This window comes from Nannospalax galili, unplaced genomic scaffold (assembly GCF_000622305.1).
Source record: "Nannospalax galili isolate Female #2095 unplaced genomic scaffold, S.galili_v1.0 scaffold184, whole genome shotgun sequence".
Taxonomy (NCBI): domain Eukaryota; kingdom Metazoa; phylum Chordata; class Mammalia; order Rodentia; family Spalacidae; genus Nannospalax; species Nannospalax galili.
The window spans coordinates 1,999,150-2,007,232 of record NW_008351649.1 but is presented as its reverse complement, the minus strand read 5'-3'; the positions used below and the strand labels follow the sequence as shown (position 1 = coordinate 2,007,232).

The window sequence follows — 8,083 nt, the reverse complement described above, 5'->3', positions numbered from 1 at the left end:
AAATAAGAGAGTTTTTTTTTTCACTTTAAAAAAATATATTTATTATTTTTATTTTATGTGTATGAGTGCATGGCCTGCATGTGTGTAAGTGCACCTGTGTTGTGCAATGCCCGTGAAGGTCAGAAGAAGGCATCGGATCCCCTGGAACTGGAGTTACAGTTACAGATGGTTGTTAGCCACCATGTGAGTGCTGGAAATCGAACCTGAGTCCTCTGCAAGAGCAGTCAGTGCTCTTAATCGCTGAGCCATCTCTCCAGCCCCATTTTTTTTTCACTTCTATACATAAGATTGTATTTTGTGCTGCTGTAGCAATTTCATTATATAGACCAAGAAAAAGGAAAGAATAATAAAACCACCACACTGAGTAAGTTACTAAAGCTTTTCTACTTTTTAGCAGGATTTTCCATCTGGAAGTTTTATTTTCATATACCCCTCAAAACAGACAGGATGCTTACCATATTTTAAAGATTACAGATGGGTTGTCACTGAAAGAAAAATTTCACACAGTCACTGTACATCAAGGTTGACAAACTGTTCTGCATGAAAAATATACTTAGAAATTGTGTGAATAAAAGAATTGTGTGTATAGGGGAGGATTAAAGTCGACAGTGTGCCCTCTGGTGGCGGGTTCATTCCAAGCCACTTAAGGTGGGGACCTCTGCTTCTGCTCTTCCCACTCCTCTGCTGTGCCTTTACCCAACAACATTCATCAAAGCAAACAAATCCTCTTCTGAAGAGGTCTTAAGAAATTGGGGACAATATCAAACTTTTGGCATTAAAACAAGTTAACACACACAAAAGGGTTAACACATCACAGTCTTTAGCAATGTACATTAAGCAAATTTTTCTTGGACTAGTGACAAGAAAAGATGAACATACTTGTTAACAGTTTCAAAAAAGTTTAGCTCATTGTCCAAGAAATTCCTAACAATGCCTCTGTAGCTCTAAGCTCTAGACAGTACAGAATTTATGCAGCTGCATTAAAGAATTCAAGCTTGGCAAATTACATCCAAGCAGGTTGTTAAACTATTTATAAAAAGAGAAAGCAAATTATAAACACAGAATTGAAAGTCCTTCTGTTTTTCCTTATAGCCTTGAAAATTGCAAACTTTTGAGGACAGTCCTAATAGTAGGTACCCCAGATCTTGGGAAAGCTAACTACACAAACTGATTTAAAATACTCAGGATGACTTTGTAGTGTTTAATACAATTCAGCTCATGGTTAAGGGCACAAGGCAATATTTAACAAAAATAATCACACCAATTGACCTAGAAATCAAATGCAAATAGATATGAATACAATCTCCAAAATGTCTTTTTAAGTGAACATTAACTATTTATTCAAAGTTGGACAATAATTTGAAGGATTACAGTCTCCTGTGACATAAAGCCATTTCGAAGAGTTTCATGTCTCAGCTGAACAGGAGGAGAGAGGGTGACAGATGCTAAAAACAGACTCAACAGCAGCCTCCGCCCTCCCACTGTCCGCCCTGGTTGCCTGCGTGTGTTGCGTTGGTTGCAGCGTGCTGAGGGTCAATTTTAATGCCATTTGTCTTGTTATTAATGTCAAAGATCACTTCTTGGATTTTTCATAAATTTCTTTTGCTGTATTAATAAATGCATCTTCTACATTTGATGCAGCCTTGGCAGAAGTTTCCACCTTTCTGATTTCTCTCCTGGATTCTAAATCACGTTTATTTCCACTAAGCGAAGACCATGTTGGAATTGGAATGCTGACAGGCATCTTCTAACCAGGTTATCAAGTGATCAAATGTGTCTCTTCTTTTTTTTTTCAAGTACTCTATTTATTAGTTTTATTTTTATTTTATGTGTATTTGTGTATTGCCTGCATGTGGGTAAGTGCACCTGTGTCATGCAATGCCTTTGGAGAACAGAAGAGGTTGCCGGATCCCCTGGAACTAGAGTTTCGGACAGTTGTTAGCTGCCATGTGGGTGCTGGGATTCGAACCCAGGACTTCTGCAGGAACAACCAGTGTTCTTAACCGCTGAGCCATCTCTCCAGTCCCATGTGTCTCTTCTTATTGTATCATACATAGTAAAGCCCCCACTGCACCTCTGTATACCACCTTGTGATAGAGCAAAAGGACTCCTGCCCTGCTGTATCCCATATCTAGAGTTTTATCTGTTTCCCATCTGTTATTATCATTTGAGCACCAAACTCTACACCAATTGTGAGGTCATGAACCGGCTAAAACCTCTTGTCTGTAAACTGTAGCAATAAGCATGATTTACCAACACCTGTGTCGCCAATGATGCAGTACTTCAAGAGACAAGCAAATGTCATGGCTTCAGCCGCTCTGTACCAGGGCTCACCAAGAGGGTATATTTAATGTGATGATCTTATCTGTTCTAGGGCAAACCTAACCCTGCGTAGCCCTATATGCACAACTAAATAAATATAATTTAATGCAAGTCTGAAAACTACTAATAGGTGGGGGAGAGGTAGAAAGTTTTAGCTAAATAACCTTCATTTTTTTTTTCTCCTACTAGCTGTAACTTTTAACCATTTGAGTCCTTTTGTTTATGTTAGTAGGAAGGTGAAATTGAGGGTAATTAGGAAGTTAGAGTATAGGTTGTTTTGTACCCACCAGACAGCACACGACAAAACTGTTCAACTTAGCAACAGACTTGCAGGTGGGGAGGCAGGTCAGAAGACAGAGGCTAAACAATGTAGAAGGTAATTTTAATTTTAATTTCTTAAAATTATGTGTATGGGGGAAATATATGCACATGAGTGCAGGTGCCCTTAGAGGCCAAAGCACTGGGTCTTCCTGGAGTTGGAGTTACAAGTGGTTGTGACCCTGCCCTCCCCCACCACACCCCCATCGTGAGCACTGGAATTGAACTCAGGTCCGTTGCAATAGCAGTATGCACGCTTAACCATTAAGCCATCTCTCCAGCCTCTGTAGAAGATCATTTTAAATATATAAGGTCCTTTCTGATTCTAGAGATGTAACTCAGGGCCTGTGTATGCTGAGCAAGTGTTCTACCACTAAGCTACATTGCCTGCCAATCTTGAAAATACAATTATTGTTTTAATAAGTGACTATTATTTTTGTGTGTATCTGATATGTATGTGGGTGTGCATGACATGGCACATGTGTGGAGATGAGAGAACAATTTCATGGAACCAGTTCTCTCCTTCCACCTTCAGGTGACTTCTGGGGATAGAACTCAGAACACTTCCAGGGCAAGTGCCTTTACCCACTGAGACATCTCGCAAGCTCTGAAAATATAAATGTTAGCAATTCCATTCTTGAAAAAGTCTCAATTATCAGTGGCTTTTGAAAGATATGTATGTGCCTGTACACATGTGTGCAGGTGCCCACTGAGACCAGAAGAGGGCCTCAGATCCCCTGGAGCTGGAGTTACAGGTGGTCGTGAGCTGCCCTACATAGTTGCTGGGAACCAAATTTGGTTCCTCTTCAAGAGCAGTATCATCTCTCCAGCCCCCTTGGTATTTTTATGAAGAAAAGCTAATAACACGGATTTGTGTTTCTTTAGTCCCAGTGACCTGCCACTAATTACATTCTCCTGTGAAAGCTCCTTGATGCTGTCACCTTACATTTTGTTAGATAGATATTGTTTCCAGAAATCATAAGGTGTGTTGCTAATTATCTGGATTTCAAAGACTTTACATTAGGTGTTTATCTGTTATAAAAAATTACAGTATGGGGCTGGAGAGATTGCTCAGTGATTAAGTGCACTGGCTTCTCTTGCAGAGGACCTGGGTTCAATTCCCAACACCCACATGGTGGCTAACAACAGTCCCCAGTTCCAGGGGATCCGACACCCTCTTCTGACCTCCAAGGGTACTGCATGACATGGGTGCACTTACATGCAGGCAATACACTCATACAGATAAAATAAAAATAATAAATAAAATATTTTTTAATTACAATATCATTTTGGTTTTTTTTTGTTTTGGTTTTGTTTGTTTTATCTTTTTGAGACAGGGTCTCCCTGTAGCCCCAGCTGTCCTGGAACTCACTATGTAAACCAGGCTGGCCTTGAACTCACAGAGATCCGCCTGCCTCTGCCTCCCAAGTGCTGGGACTACAGGTGTGCACCACCACACCCGGCTTCATTTTGGTTTTTTAAGACAGGGTCTCTTCTAGCCCAGGTTGGCTTTGAATTCACCACATAGCCAAGGATGACCTTGACCTCCTGATCCTCCTACTTCTACCTCCAAGCACTGTGATTACAGGTTTGCACTACCACATGCAGGTATTGTTTTGTGTTTTTAGGTATGGCTTCACTCTGTACCCAGGCTGGCCTTGAATTCACTGTGTAGCCCAGGCTGGCCTCAAACTCAAGGCAATCCTCCAGGGCACCTCAGCTTCCTGAGTGCAGGAATTACAGGCATGTACCACCACCCCTGGCTAATTTCCACTTTTAGGTACGAACTCCAAATTCAATTCAATTACAGAGACCCAATTGTTCTAATACCCAGTGTGCTGGATAGCTTTAGTGTCAACTTGATATACACCTGGGTTGAGGGAGCCTCAATTGGGGAATTGCCTCTATTGGACTGGCCTGTGGCTGTGTCTGAAGGGCATCTTCTTGATGAGTGATGTGGGAGGGCCCAGCCCACTGTGGGTGGTGCCACCCCTGGGCAGGTGGGCCTGTGTTGCATAAGAAAGCAGGCTGAGCGGGGACCAGGGGAGCAAGCCAGTAAGCAGCGTTCCTCATGGCCTGTGCTCCAGCTCCTGCTTCCAGGTTCCTGCCCTGAGTTCCTACCTTGGGCTCCCTGATGAACTGTGACCTGGGAGAAGTAAGCTGAATAAACCCTTTCCTCCCCAAGTTGGTAGTGGTCAGAGTATTTTGTCACAGCAATGAAGAACAAACTAGAACACCCAGTGTCCTCTCAACACTGGGCAAATTGTAGAATGTCAAGAAAAAAAGAAAAGAAAAGAAAAGAAGAGAAGAGAAGAGAAAAAAGAAAAGTATGCTGAGCAAAGGCAGAAGCAGATATGTTAGACTAAGGAGAACAGAAAAAGAAAGGAGTCTAGAGTTCAGAAATAAGAGTCAGCCAGACAGGCAAGGAATGTGTGCCTTTATTCAGGAATCAGCGAGGACAGAAGCCTTGCGTCAGGAATAAGTCATCTGTAAGCAACTAAGGAAAGGGAAGTTTGGGCTTAAATATGAAGTTTACTAAGCACAGCTTCAGGAATTTGCTCACCGCCAGGGTCTGGTGTCCTTGGGTAACTGGAAATCCTCTTCCTAAAATTATTTTCTCAGGCAGGGCAGGAGAGTTATGTATGGCACTAAAGGAGACAGGTCAGCTCCATAAACAGCTTCCTTCAATTCAGGAGTGACCAGTTGGTAAGGCTTGAGCAAGGCCAGGCTGACAGTTTAGGACCAGTTGGCCACTTTAAAGAATTTATGACTTTATGTCTTCCCTTAATGAAGCTTGTGGCTCTCCTGAAAGTCATACATTCTATCAAGGCAGATGTCTGTGAGATCAAGGCCAGCTTGGTCTACGTAGCAAGTTCCAGATCAGAGAGAACTAAAAAAGAACCAAAACACACACACACACACACACACACACACACACACACATACACACACACACACAAAACAACAACTCCTGCATCCAGGAGTCCAGACTCTGCTGAGCAGAAAGAGACTCCACTAAACCCTTTTGTCGGCTCTGTGTGGGAGGTCACTGTTATAAATCTGTTCAGTTAATGTAAAAATTGTGTTCATTTCGAATATGGGCACTGAATTCCTCCTACCAGTCAGGCATGTTCTAAGCATTGGCAGCTGTTTATTTTGGGTGGGGAGAGAACAGATAAGCACAGCAATGTCAACTTGGCTCCTAGTGTTTTAGCCACTTGTCTCATGGCTGTGACCAAATACCTGAAAAGAGCAGCTTAAGAAAAGTTTATTTTGGCTCACAGTTCTAGGGCACAGCCCATATAGCAGGACCAGCAGACAGCCACAGTCAGGAAGCAGGGAGAGGTGGGTGCTGGCGCTTAGCTTGCTTTCTCCTTTGGATTCAGTCTGGAACCCCAGCCCGAGGAATGGTGTTGTCTACCTTTAGGGTGGGTGTTCTCAGCTCAGTCAACCCAATCTAGAAACTCCCTCACAGACAGACCCAGAGATCTAGGTGATTCGAGATCCTGTCAAGATGATAATATTAACCATCAGACCTAGAAATATACTCAGAATTGAAACCAGGAAGTCAAAAGATATTCTTATAATGTCCATAACAGCATTGTTCACGCACAACAACCAGAAAGTAGAAATAATTCCTTTGTCTATCAACAGATGAATGGTGTTCTAGATTGTTCCTCCATTGCTGTGACAAAACACTCTGACCTTAGGGAGGAAAGGGTTTATTTGTCTTACATCTCCCAAGTCACAGTTCATCAGAGAGCCCAAGGTAGGAACTCAGGGCAGGAACCTGGAGGCAGGAGCTGGAGCACAGACCATGGAGGAACTCTGCTCGCTGGCTTGCTCCCCTGGCCCCTGCTCAGCCTGCTTTCTTATGCAATACAGGTCCACCTGCCCAGGGGTGGCACCACCCACAGTGGGCTGGGCCCTCCCACCTCACACAACAATCAAGAAGATGCCTCCCAGACATGGCCACAGGCCAGTTCAATGGTGGCAATTCCCCAACAGAAGCTCCCTCAACCCACATGTGTTAAGTTGACACTAAAGCGATCCAGCACAAATGGATAACCTACATATAGCATATACATACAATGGAATATTACTCAACCTTTAAAAGGATGGAATTCTGAAATGCAATCTAATATAGGTGGACCTTGAAAGTCAGACACAAAAGGTTACATATGGTTTAACAATATTTACATGAGGTAGCTAGAATAGGCAAATTCAGACAGAAAGACCTGAAGTTACCAGAGCCTGTGAGGAGGAGGAACTGGGGAGTTATTATTTAATAGGTGTCCAGTTTCTGTTTGGGATGATGAAAATGTTCCAGAAATAGACAGTGTTTGGTGATTGCACAAGACTGTGAATGTGTTTAATGTTACGGGATTGAACACTTAAAAATAATTCAAATGGTAAATTTTGCTACATATATTTTACCAGTTTTAAAAAGTAATATGACAGGTGTGGTGGTGCATGCCTTTAATCCCAGCACTTGGGAGGCAGAGGCAGGCGAATCTTTGTGAGTTCGAGGCCATCCTGGTCTACATAGTGAGTTCCAGGCCAGCTGGGGCTACAAGGAGACCCTGTCTCAAAAAGACAAAAAAAAAAAAAAAGTAATACAAGGGGCTGGAGAGATGGCTCAGTGGTTAAGAACACTGACTGTTCTTACAGAAGACCCGGGTTTGAATTCCAGCACCCACATGGCAGCTAACAACTGTCTAACTCCAGTTCCAGGGGATCCGACAGCCTGTTCTGTCTGCGGGCATTGCATGACATGGGTGCACTTACCTACATGCAGGCAATATACACAAACACATAAAAATAATAAATAAAATATTTAAAATTAAAAAAAAATTTAAAAAGCAATACAAGCAACCATTTCAAATGGTGGCTGCGCTCTGAGGTTCACATGCTATTAAGTGGGAAGTGACAGACTCTGAGGGAGGTGGGAGTGGTCGCAGGCCATGTTGTCAAGGCTGGACTCTGAGAAGGTGACAGTTTGCCCTAAGAGAATGTCCAGGGGTGGGGGTACTGGGAGAAGGCAGAAGGAACAGCCAGGGTAGGCTCCCAGGCAGTTGATGGTATCCAGGGGCACCAGCCAGCAAGGGGACTCTGAGCTCCAGAGACTGTGCAGGTCCGTGAGGACTTTACATTTTATTCTAAATGTGATGGCCAGACACTAGAAAGCTCCAAACAGTGATGGAATGATGGAGACTGGATTCCAGAAAGGTGGGAACAGAAACCAGGAGACCAGTTAAGAGGCTACTGCAGGGGTTCAAGAGATATTTCCATGATTAAAGAGTGTTCAATGCTCTATCATGAGGACCAGAGTTTGGATCCCAGCATTCACTTAGGGACGCTCACAAAGGCCTGTAACTCCAGTTCCAGGGAATCTGATGCCCACCTCTGGCCTCCACAGGCACCTGCAAACACACACAGAGTA

The 8,083-nt window shown here is 43.2% G+C and overlaps 1 pseudogene; it reads right to left on the bottom strand.

Annotated features, from left to right (window-relative positions):
- Positions 1-1,457: 1,457 nt before the first annotated feature.
- On the bottom strand, positions 1,458-2,305 carry LOC103746426 (annotated as a pseudogene).
- Positions 2,306-8,083: the final 5,778 nt, after the last annotated feature.